This window comes from Equus caballus, chromosome 5, assembly GCF_041296265.1.
Source record: "Equus caballus isolate H_3958 breed thoroughbred chromosome 5, TB-T2T, whole genome shotgun sequence".
NCBI classification, from domain to species: domain Eukaryota; kingdom Metazoa; phylum Chordata; class Mammalia; order Perissodactyla; family Equidae; genus Equus; species Equus caballus.
In genome coordinates, this window is record NC_091688.1 from 83,771,974 (window position 1) to 83,784,778 (window position 12,805).

The 12,805-nt window shown below is 37.6% G+C and overlaps 1 long non-coding RNA gene across 2 annotated transcripts in view; it reads left to right on the forward strand.

Annotated features, from left to right (window-relative positions):
* The window catches only part of LOC102148564 (uncharacterized), a 79,567-nt gene extending 69,807 nt beyond the window's left edge, over positions 1–9,760 (forward strand). Inside the window, exons 3-5 of one of the 2 annotated variants that reach the window (XR_001380880.3) lie at positions 1,558–1,689; positions 1,976–2,354; positions 6,370–9,760. This is a non-coding gene — a long non-coding RNA (uncharacterized lncRNA). The remainder of the gene's footprint in view (positions 1–1,557; positions 1,690–1,975; positions 2,355–6,369) is intronic. The other variant, XR_001380879.3, reaches the window with a different exon arrangement.
* Positions 9,761–12,805: the final 3,045 nt, after the last annotated feature.

Sequence of the window (12,805 nt, forward strand, 5' to 3'; positions counted from 1 at the left end):
ACCTGTTATGGGAATAAGGGGGTTTGAAGAAAATATGTCATTGATGATTTTTGAAAATAATATTTAACATGAAAGATTACATTTTTATAATTTTAATTTTTTTTTTAACATAGAAAACTCAGGTTGCCTTAAATCTTCAAGTGACATATTTGGGTTAAAATTGCATTCAACAATATACCATACACTTCCTCATCATCTGAATGTTTTCAATCACTGTGCATCCCTATTAAAATACACGTCTACATTATACTTTAAAACTGTATTTCCTTGGGATATTCTCATATTTTTTAAGAATAGAAAGCTTGTCTAAGACTTCTCTATGACAGGAATGGAAGCCTTGCTAACATCTGAATCATACTCAGTGTAAAAAAGAAAATTGGAGCCGTCTCAACACTCAAGTACCCTTTTTTGGCATTGAATGGTACAGTATTGGTATAAAAAGGGCTGCTTTTTTTAAAAGAAATATTCAAAATGTTACTAAGCACCATAGTTCTTCATCTTTGGAAATACTGTGGCTTTCAGGGTCACTGACTGTGTGTCATATACCAGTAGAAAGCATGACTCATCAGCTGTGGACATTCTTTGCACTCTTAGCATTGTTCATGCTATTTCTTTACCTCACGGGCTGTTTGACACCTTTCATTAAAATAAGAACTCATGTTTGTGATTTGTGTGCATCAAGTTATTGGGTCTGTGGTTGGCCTTCCAGCTGTCCACCTGCCTGAGTTCAGGGGAAAGTGGGCATGGTTGTCAATGTCAAGGCAGTGTTCTGTTACAGTAAATCCAAAAAACTATTAGTATCCAAAAAACTTCTGGTATAGGAATTAGTTTTTTCAGTTTTGAATTAACGAAGGAGAAACACAAGCTATGAGCAATGTCTATAAATAGACTTGGTTCTTTCATGAGGAATGTGCTCCATGTTAGCACCTGCAAGAAGATAGCGTGTGTCATATTAGTTTTATAATATCAGTGTTTGTACAAAATGATGGCAGGAAGACAAATTGGGTTTTATTCTTTATTACTTATTCTTAGTTGAAGATACTCCTGTGAGGGCTTATGGTATTAGGTTAAACCGTGTGAGATTGCTATTTGAGTAGGCAATTTTATATGGCTCTAGGAGACAAGGTATATTTTAATTAGTTCTCTCTATATCATTGTGAGTCTGCCACAAGTATTTTAAATTAATACATATAATTTAAAAATTGGGACTTGAAAGGCAAGATTTGTTTGTTCTCCTTCTTGCTCTGTTTTTTATTCTTTGTCACTGCTCCTTTGCTTTCAAGGAAATGGAGAGTCTGTATATGGAACGTCTCCTGATACTTGGCCATTCTGTAGCCCCTTGAGGGGCAAACAAGTAAAAACACAAATATTACTTGCTCATTTGTGGGTTAAAGTCATCTTTCGATCCTTCTAAGAATAATTTAAACTTGCAGCTGTTCCTTTATGATTTTTTATGAATTCATTTTTCTGTAGAGAAGACAATTCCATCACAGGAATACGTTAGAAGTGCTGAAATGCCTTTCTCCTCTCAATTCATCCATATTTCTCCATTTGCAGTTTCATCTGTATAGAAAAGGAGCTCTGGTAGCTTCTGCTGAGAGTTTTCAGTGGGAAATGCTTCCAAAAGAAAAAAAGACAAAGAAAAAGCAACAGCTATTTTGTAGACTGCATTTCTAAAATTATATTCAGGTAAGTCAATTTTAGATGCCATCCCTTACAGCTAAAAGTAAACACATTTGATTTAATCATGTTAATCAAAATGTTCTTGCATTCAAGTGGTCTGATACATCAGTACTCCTGGATGGATTTAAATTATATTGACAGAAAACATCCATTTCCTCACATTTTCAAATACCAAGCAAGTTTTAGAACCTGGTCTACAGCATGGTTGTTTTTGAAAAAAATGTAATTCAGCTGAGGCTGATCTTGTTTTTCCTTTATTCTCTAAGCCAGAAGCAATTACTTTTCATTTCAGGATTAAGCAGCTGTAACATTGCCATTCATCGCCGAGGCTCCTGGTTTCAGCATGTCTCGTTGGTTCCTGGCCAGTGCTGGTTGTTCAGGTAGCAGCGGTGGCTGGGAGTGCCTCTCCAGCCTGCATTCTTTGGCTATGAATTTTATAGCCCTGTTTATCTGATGAAGACCTCCCCATAGTGAGTTGCTCATGACATGGTCACACAGACCACGAATGATAGGGAAAGATACTGGATGTTTCTCTTCCTGGAAGGCCAACCAATCCTGAATTTCCCAGTTCCTTTACTCTGGCTGATTGCTGCAAAGGCCTGGTGCTGAGATTGGATGAGACTCTGCCCTGCATGAACCAGATTCTAGCAGGATGCGTGCAAGTCCTCTCTGTGAGTTGTCACTGAAGCCTGTTCAGAGAATTTTCAACAATTACATTTGCCCAAACATTGGCTCTCACTTCTCTGTGCTATTTCCTTCAGTTTATACTTTTAATCTATAAATGCTATCACCAACTTCAGTGCTTAAAGACCTCTCTTCCTTCTCTTGAAACCGTGACTTTGCTTGGGACGGCTTTAGAGCATGGCTTTCTCACTGTTTCATGTATCTTCATTTTCCTTCCTAAACCGGACTGTAAATTCTTTGAGAGAGGACTCCCTGAAAATTGGTAATATCTTATTTAGACAGTAGACAGAAAAAAACATTAGGACAGAAAGACCCTTGTTGCTCTTAATAACCCATAAAATTGCCTCAGTGTCTTCAGAAGACCCTAGATCATCTGCTGTAATGTGCTACTCCTCTCCTTTCCCCTGCCTGCCCTCTGCTGGAACTGCTAATGAGCAATAAGATAGACAAGGCAGGACATCATATGAGAAATGTGGGAAAACAGGGGTGTTGTCTGACTGAAAAGCAAATTGAATAACTGAATTGTGAGTCTACAATCTAGATCTTTAAAGCTCCTCCTTATGTGCCTTTGGATGACTATAAGCCTCATTATAAGACTCCTTATTTGTTCAACTGTGCACCAGGATGTGATTCTGCCTACTGGCATGAGAGGGACAAATGAGCTTGTGTGTCCTCCTCCTCTGTGCTTGTTCCATCTCCAGAAACATGCAATAGACGGCAGATAGCTGAGCCAGGTAGTCTCCCCTGTCAAACACAAATGCCCTCCTTATACACCAGCCTCAAGGCCTTCACCACCTTCATATATAAGAGGCATGTACGAGGATCTGGCAAGACTGCCAGTTTGGTAATGGAGAAGACAAGTTTGAAACTCTAGACCGGTTTCCTGTTTCCAAGGGCAGCAGGATATGACAGCTGCTGAGGCAGCCCATTTGCCCTTGGAGAGGAGAAGCAAGAGTGTCGGATCACTAGATGACCTCTCCCTACTGCTGGCTCAAGGGTAGTGTGGGTAGTTCCCCTCCTGTTCTTGGTCAGGAGGCTAGATGATATGAAAAAGAAGAGGAAAAACATGTTTTTTCCTTTTTTTGTTATTGCAAGAGGGCACTCTCTGGAGAGGGAGAATCCATTAGCTGAATCCATTTCAGTATCTATGGTTAATTAATTTAGGCAGTTTTAATGCACTCTTATTATATAGCCTTTAAGAGCTGTTCTGGTAAATGTCCATCCCATAAATACTATCACTACTTTATACATATGATATCCTTTTTGGAAGGGTGGATCTGAGTTATCCAGATATTAGTTTGTACGCAACCCTGTCTAGACATTGCAAAAATGCTTCCTCATAGTTTGAACATTATTCGATACATTTTGAAGTGGGAAAACACTGCTCAGATATGACACTCTACATTTTAAGTCACTGGATAAGTCAGTCTGCTCGCCTCCCAAAACATAATTTTGAAAGTCAGTTTTACCATTCTATGGACTGAATAATTGATTTCTGCATTTCAGTCTGTAAATTAAACATTAGACTTTGAATTACTAGAAGAAATAGCACGGTTAGCCAATAAACCTTTCTTATAAAATGATAGCATTTTAATTTATTATATGCATTAGCATTTATTCATGCCTAAGATTTCATCGATCAATTTTCCATTTAAAAAAGATGTCTCTGGAAACAACAGTGGAGAAATGCTGAGTTCCAAAAGCAATGTTGTGAAAGGCAGCAGGTCTAGTATTCTGGGTACATGTTTAAATATTAGTCAACAGCTCTGTAGAAGCCTACTTTTTAAAGTATCTACCTTATGAATTGACTCTCTTGGAATGTCAGAGTTTAAAAAAGAAAATATTTAAATTTCACTATTTAAGAGGTGTGCTGTATTTGCTCAAAATTACAGCAACCTCTGATTTTTTTTTAAATATTTATTTTGCCACTTGACAGGCTTCTTCTACACTCCTCTTGGGTTTTAATTTTGTTTACAGTAGTACATTTCAATAGTTGGCTTCAGATTAAATAAATATTAGTATTTTGTGATGCTTTTATTAATTAGTTGCTTTTGAAAAATATTTTAAGTTGAAATTTACTCCAAAATAGAATCTCTAAGAATCATTACCACCAGATAAATGTTAACTTTAAATCATTTATTTCATTCATTCAACAAAATTGTATTTAACACATATCAGGACTGACTTATCCATAGGCAAGGTAGGCAGAGTACCTGGAGCCCACGATACTTTTAGGGTCCTATGGAAATGTTTTAATTTCTTTTAAAATAAGAAGAAAAAAATGAAATTTTAGGTCAAGAAAATATTTTAATATATAATATTAAACGTTAGTATTTATATCAACATAGTCATAAAATACAATTTTAAGGGGATGGCCCAGTGGTGTGGTGGTTAAGTTTGCATGCTCCATTTCAGTGGCCTGTGGTTCATGGGTTTGAATCCTGGGCACGGACTTAGCACTGCCTGTCAAGCCATGCTGTAGCAGCATCCCACATAAAATAGAGGAAGATTGGCACAAATGTTACCTCAGCAACAGTTCCCAGGACCCATGAAAGTCATAATGAAACCTATGCCAAATCTTGTCTATACTAGTTTCTAAGGATAAAAATATGAGTAAGACACAATTTCTGTGCCCAAAGCATACACAGTCCAATGAAGAAAACGGACACGACACAGATAGTTCATAATTTGGTTTCCTTGAAGTTGTTTGAAATAATAATTATGGTTTGAAGAACAGAACCGTTTTACTACAAAATATCGTTTAACACATAGACTTGGTCTTATCCTTCTTTCAGTTAAACTTATGCAAAAATAGGGTTTGCATATATTTTAATGGTACATAGCACGACTATATGTTTATTCATTTCAAATACCACTGATATTACCATCCAGATCTTTAAGTCGGAATGTTCATATTTTAAAAGCACACTTCATTAACAGGGCCACAAAGGAAATGCCAGCCCTAGATATTGACGGTTCAATGAGGAAAATGAGAAAAGAGGTTTGCTTCTCCCTAGCTTAGCAAAGCTCACTTACTTATGTCCTTTGGAATTTTATTGCGTCTTCAGAAATGGAATAGAATCTTGGGTGCACTTTCTCTCTTCATAAAATTTCTTGCTTATATGAGATTCAGCATATATTTTTTCAATTACTGTTTCTAAAACCATAATTAGGGTAGTCCGAATGCTCTGCTTAACCTAAATCTTCCGTGTTAATATTTGGGCCCACTTGCTCATTTTTTTGTTGTTAATTGGAGAATGATTTTTGATATTTTTTATTTTTAGAGCAATTTTACCTGCTTTTTGCATAAGTAAGACATCATAGGGCATTGGGAAGAGCACAGGCTTAGACAAACCTGGATATGAATCAGAATTCTTTCACTCCAGCTGTATGATCTTGCTCAATTCAGTTAATCTCCTTGCATCTCAGCTTCCTCGTCTATAAAATAGTGACCATTATGTGTGTGTTACAAAGTTGCTGTAGGAATTAGAATAATGTATGTTAAGCATTGGACCAGTACCTGTAATATAGTGGATGCTAAGTAGATGCTATTATTATTGGCCATACTTTACAAATTAGGAGACTGAAACACAGGCATATTAACTTACCTTGGCCAGGGTTAGGGACTAGGGCACCCAGTTGTTCTTGGAAAATTTCAGCCTTACTTTTGATCAAGGCTTATTGAGAATGAGGTTGTAGGACACAAAGGAAGTACAGAAGCAAAAGGTACAGAAAAGGCGCTGACATCGAAGGAACCAGATAATTAATATATATTTACTGAGCATCTTGTAAGTATAAGATATTCTGTGCACAAGCTGGGCCACTTTGGGTTGCAAATGACAGAATCTCAACTTGCCCACACAAAAGGAGAATTTGTTTACTGGTGAAACTCAAGCACAGGATGTAGGGAACTGGTCTTGGGGATGTCTGGATTCAGTGGCAGGAACACTTTTAGGGCTCACATCTTTTATTTCTGACTAGTGTTTCTGGTTCCCTTTGCAGATGGCTTTCTTCATGCCATGGGAAACACGGCTCCTAGCAACCTGGGTCTCTCATCTCGTCCTAGAGTTCTTCTACCAGCAAAGAAAGAGGATTTCTTCCTCTTTGGCAGCAGCCTGAAAACAATGCCAAGAATGACTTGCATTGGATCAACTTAGGTCACATACTCCTCTCCAAACCAATCACCAAGCCAGGAAGATGGGGTAATATGAATGGTCCAATCAAGAGCATGTCTCCACCCTTGTCATTAGAATGTTTTTTTTATCCTATGGAAGGAGGTGGATGGGGCAAGCAAAAAAGGGAACCTTATTGTCTATGAAATGTAATAGAGAAATTAGTATTTTAATGGTAGGGCTAGGTTAAAAGAGCCAAAAAACTAGAATCAGGATGTCTGGCTAAGATAGCACAAGGCTCAAGTGGACATGTCAAGTGGACTTTTCAGCCAAGAAGGGAAGCCGGTCATACTTTTGTCTCCAAATATATTAGCTCATAGAGTACAAAAATTTATTTTTTAATATACACATCTTTTAATGGAGAAAGTTATAAACACTTGGGTACTGTCTTAGAAAAAGCAAAACTCTCCAAAGAGGATGGTTGGAGGCTGGACCACAGACTGACATCCCTGTTTGAAAAACTGCAAGATGTCTTGTCCTCTGGGAATGCATTATTCTAACAGCTTGCTTAATGCTTTTATTTCCTGTGGAGTGGGCTGGGGATGGGAGCTCAAAGCAGACACATAAATTGAATTATATAGAGGAGAACTTCTCTTAAAGTCTTTGCTGGGGCTGTTTAAGACACTGAACTCTTTCCTCTTGGCTCCAGGACTTTACTGTCCACTCTATTACGTTAGTGGGAGGACTCTTGTATTGAGGTCTGGAGAGCTTGTGACTGGGAGAAGAGTCAGTGTTTTGACTTTTTATGCCAACATCATCATTTAGTCACTCGTTTCACATTTCTCCTGTCAGTTGGGCCCTCGATTCAAGGTTACCTTGATTACTTCCTCAAGTCCTTAGTCAAGAATCTTTCTAAATTATTTTTCCTCAAAAAGTTCTTGTCTTTTCACCAACTCACTTTTTCTTCTTTCTGTCTTAAAATTAGACATATTCCTACTCTTTTCCAGCACGAAATTCTTCCCTCTTTTACCCCCTTAGGAAACGAATTCCATCCATTACTTCATCTTCAGTTATCCCTCTCTGCTGCATCTTTCTCCACTTATCCACCTGCAAGACTATCCCCCTGAGATACCAGCATAAGAGATTATGTATGTGGAAGTGCTCTGTTACTCTAAAGTGGAGCATAAATATGGAATAGCACTGCTATCCTGACTTTCTTCTTCACTCCACAATCATCTCAAAAAGTTGTCAGTATAAAGTATTTCTTGATTTTACTTTCTCACTGTTCAATTCATTACTTAATGTCTTAAAATCTGACCTTTGTCTCCTAAAGTACTGTTTTTGGGTTCCACATCTTTATCTTCCTTCCAGCATGGGCCACAGTTGACTATGCCCTTCTCTTTTGGTTTCTATAACCTCACTCCCTTGGTTCACCTTCTCTCTCTCGCACCACTCCTCTCTCTCCTTTAATGCTCATCTTTTTCCTTCTACCTCTGAATGTGAGTGGTTTCCATCATGCCGTCCTTGCTCCTTCTGCCTCTAACTCTCTCTCTCTCTTGTTCTTGTAAATACATCTTGAAACAGCTCCCAGATCTCTCTCTTCCCTTCAGCCTGTTAAATGCCTGCTGACAATTTTAACCTACATATGTCTTTAGCCTCCAGATACAATGTATATTAATATAAACTCTTACCCCATCCTAAATATCTTCCACCTTATCTCAGCCAACAGTGTTACTTTTCTACCCAGTCACCTCGGCTTGAAACCTTGGTTCCATCTTTGATTCCTCTCTCTCCCTTACCTCTGAATCCAATTTTAGCCTTATTTTAGGGACACATTGTTTTCTTCACCTACCTCCTCTCTGTCCCTCCCCTCCCCCTTACTCCCCTCAGGCGCTAAGAGTTCTGGTTGCTGGAGTAGCACACAGTCTGTTATTTCGCTTTCAGTGGGGTTTCCCAGAAGTATTTTGTGGCCATGCTTTTGTTCTCTTCCTCATTTTTGCTTCTTTCCCTTTTCTGGGCTGAATAGCCATTTGAACTTTATTCACAGAGATCACTGAATCTTCTTCTACACAGATATCCTTCTCAAAACCTAAATACCCACTAGTGTGTTTAGAATGGCCTGTGTAACATGCCTAGTAACAAATGTAAGCTGACCATTGTTTATAAGCAATGATGTAAAAAATACATTCCATAGCTATGTCTTTTATTAACGTAATTTGCATTTTCAAATACAGTCAGTATCTTCATATTAGGACAACATTTCAACCATATTTGATTTAGAAAGCTGAAGTTTTGAGGATTTAATGATGGGCTATTGAATGTACACTAAACATATTGCTTGAGTTTTAATACATTTCCAGCAATCATCAGAATATGATATAATTCCAGTTTATTTGTAACCTCATCAGAAACCTCACCTTTCAATCTCTAGGACTCAAATCCTCTTACTTTATTTCTGCAGGTCTATTTAACAAAGAATGATTAAGGACAGCTTCAGTCTTCCCAGTTTCAACACTAAAGATGTATAATGTAACAAATAGCATACTGTGCAGCTACAAAAAAGAGTAGGAAATCTCCTTATGTGTTTATATGGAAAGATATATGTTATAGACTGAATGTATCCCCCCAAATTCATATGTTGAAGCCCTAACCCCTAGTGTGATGTTATTTGGAAATGTGGCCTTTGGGAGGTAAATAGGGTTAGATGAGGTTATAAAGGTGGGGCCCTCATTGTGGGATTACTGCTCTTATAATAAGAGACAGTGTAGGAGAGCTTGCTGTCTCTCTCTGCCGAGTGAGGACACAGCGAGAAGGCAGCTGTCTACAAGCCAGGAAGAGAGCTCTTAGCAGAACCCTAGCATGCTGGCACCCTCATCTCGGATTTCCAATCTCCAGAACTGTGAGAAAATAAATTTCTGTTGTTTAAGCCCCCAGTCTACGAGATTTTGTTACGGCAGCCCAACCTGACTGAACAATCTCCAAAGTTTATTTTTAGGTGGGGAAAAATGGGTGACAGAAGATTGTACTAAAGGCGTGGGGAAAAAAAGAAGAGAAAATAATCTATGCTTGTACTGGCCTGTATGTACATTTATAAAGTCTTGGGAAATCAATGAGAAACTAATACTGTTGGTTACTTGTTTTGAAGGGATGGGAACTCGGTAGATAGAAGACAGGGGTGGAAAGGAGACATTGCTCTATATCCTTGTATACTTTTTGATGCTTGAACTATGAGAATGTGTTACTGCTTCAAGAAATTAAATAAATAAAATTTATTTAAAAAATAACACACTTTTTATTTGGAAAAAGACTATACAGAAATAAGGAAAATACTGATTATATTGAAAGAAGATTGCTGACTAGCAGAATAATTATAGCAGAAGTTGATATTTGATGTAGGCACAATTTGAAGAAGATGAAGGAATATGAGTGGTTGTATTAAATTGTTTTCTCAGTCAGTTCTTTAATAAGCTCCATGGCGATGTAAACAGTTCTTATTGTCTACTACTCCTTTCTCACATCTGCTTTGGTTAGTGCCAGCAGAGCTTGAAGAATTATTTTAGGGACATTATATCACGCTACCCCGGAGTGTTGTCCTTAAATATAATTCTGATCATTTCATTTCTGTTTAACATCCACCAAAAATTTCTTCTCCATTGGTGATCTGGCCTCTACCTATCTTTCTAGCCCCATCTACTCATTTTGAGCTGTTTTGGCGTGACCTCAAAGTACCTTTCTTTCTGTCCCCATTTGGAAATACCATTTGCATTACCTGGACCACCATTCTATTTTTTCCTTTTGATGAAGCACTGCCAAATGGAGGTGAGTGTTTTTCCTGACAGCACCCTGTGTTTATTGAGTATCATTGAGATTCTCTATGTGCTTGTTCCTGCCTATCAGATTCAGGAAGTTCAGGGGCCATAGCATATTCATTTTGCATCCCCAATGCTGGCATCCAGTAGGCACTTGATGGTTGAATGAATGAATAAATATGCAGTCTGACTGAAATGTTAAAGACAAAAATATCATAGTACCCTATAATAAAATCCTAACCAATGTTCAGGGAAAATGCTTCGCAGGAGAATTCTAACTCTCAGCATTTTAAGTGTTATTCAGCCCCTGATTGACTTGTAAGAGCTGAATTCTGTCAGGCCAATTCTCCATGAGCCTTTTGATTTTTTGAAAGCTTTCGGTTTTGCAGATTTCTTGTGTGTGGTTTGAAAACTCTTCTAGCACCCCTCTACTAAGGCATCTCTTTGAGGATCTCTGTTTAAGAGCATTTATTTCTAACATTTTAAAGCATAGGTGACAGCTCTCAATCCAGTGGATTTTCATCCTTATCTCCAGAAAACCAGATTTTTTATGCTTTGTGGTAAAGTAAGTTACATACCTATAGAAATCACTCTGTGGAAGTGAGCCTTCCGCTAGAACCCCAAATGCACGTTTGCTTACCAGAGAACAAGAGTAACAGCAGGCTAATCTCTCCTGTTTTGTGGTTAGATATCTTTCTCTTGTGTCTTTCTCAAAGATGTTCTTTAAAATGTTGTGAAATTTTCAGAAGACAAATGATTAATATTTTCAAGCTGAAAGAATTCACTTTCCAAACTAAAGGGGCTGATTTTGGAGGGTTTCAGCTGTGCTAACTAGGAACTAGTGAGACAGATTCTAGAATTAGGCCCATTATCTTTTGTTAATTCAGTTTATCCTGAACACAGAGAAAATAAATGCTAGAATTCCAGCTATTCAGACATGCTTATGTAAACACAGTTGCTTAATAATTTGTTTTCAGAGTTCGTTGACTTTAATTGTCCTACTGATGCTGTTGAAATGTGCCCATTGATATATCTAATATGTTAGTACTCATTTTCTACAGCATCTTCAGATCTAATGTACAGCATGATGACTGTAGTTAATAATACTGAATTGTATACCGGAAATTTGCTAAGAGAGTAGATTTTAGGTGCTCTCACCACACACAAAAAAATGGTAAATGTGTTAGGAGATGGGTATGTTAATTAGCTTGACTATAGTAATCATTTCACTATGCATAAGCACATCAAAACAAGTTGTACTCCTTAAATATATGCAATTTTTATTTTAAAAAAGCCACAATTTGCAATAGAGTGAATGCAGAAGGAGATATGAGAGTTCGGCTGTCCTCCATTTTGCAAAAATGTAAAATAATGCCACTCAGTACATTTTTTTGTTTTGGAGATTATGCTTATTTTTTCACAAAAAAATATCTTGTGTTCACCTGGGAATGTGGCGATGAGCTCTGTCACAAGCCTGAGTTCGATATACATTTGAGCACAATCCTGACAACTTTCTCAATACAAATAGCACATTTGCTCTTAGTGACCTGTGGCTGAAGGCAGAACTTAAATCCAACAAAATTTGCCAGTTCTGATGCCATTTACTTCAGAGATTGGAGATAAAAACCATAGGAGTTCTGGAATATTTCTCCCACCCCATAACTTTAGTTATTTTGCACTCACCAAATCTGCAAAGTCTCCAGATTTGCCCTGAGTGTCTTAATTAAATAATTAATTAAGCCCTTTTGGAATCCAGCAGGTCCCTGTGGGTTGCTTCTGTAATTGCCTCTTCACTCATCAGCTAAAGGTCTGCCTAAGCTACTGTCTTGTTTGTTCTCAATATGATGTTTTCCTGATTTAATTCATGCCAGTGTTTATTGGGTAGCTTATGTGTGTCTTTTTTTATTGTTATTATCTGTTCAAAATTGTAAGGTCCCGGAAGACAAGACCTGAGTATCCTTAATTTATTTTCTATGGAGTTTACACAGAATTATATGATATTAAGCAGGTAATAATTATTTTTAGTGTGATGATGAAGACAGGAATGTATAGTACACTGATAAAGTGTGAATTTGACATGAAAAAAGAAACCTACTGAAGGTCTAGCTGTGCTATTCATAGCGCACAGTAGCCTGTATCAGTTGCTAAGAAGAGTTTAGTGTTATGTGAAAGCAGTGATGAAAATGTTCAAAATAGCCAATTCCCAATGACTCATAGGGTACGTGTGTCCTTTAAGTTTCTCACCTGCTTTTGTCCTAGGGCCACGTTTCTGCTTTTATGTTTCCAGACAGAGGCTGAAAAGGCATACAGGAGGTGAAATCAACCACTTTTCTAAATACTGGTAGTTTTGGTAATAAGGTTACTCAACGAGAAGGTGGTAATGATTGCTCAAGCATTGTTTTTAGGGATTATTGAAGAATTTAGATCTTGATGGTCAGCTTGCATTAATAAATCAACATTCATTGAATGCCTGGTTTGTAGAGCCACGGAGAAATTCCTTTTTCTGTCAACAGCTCT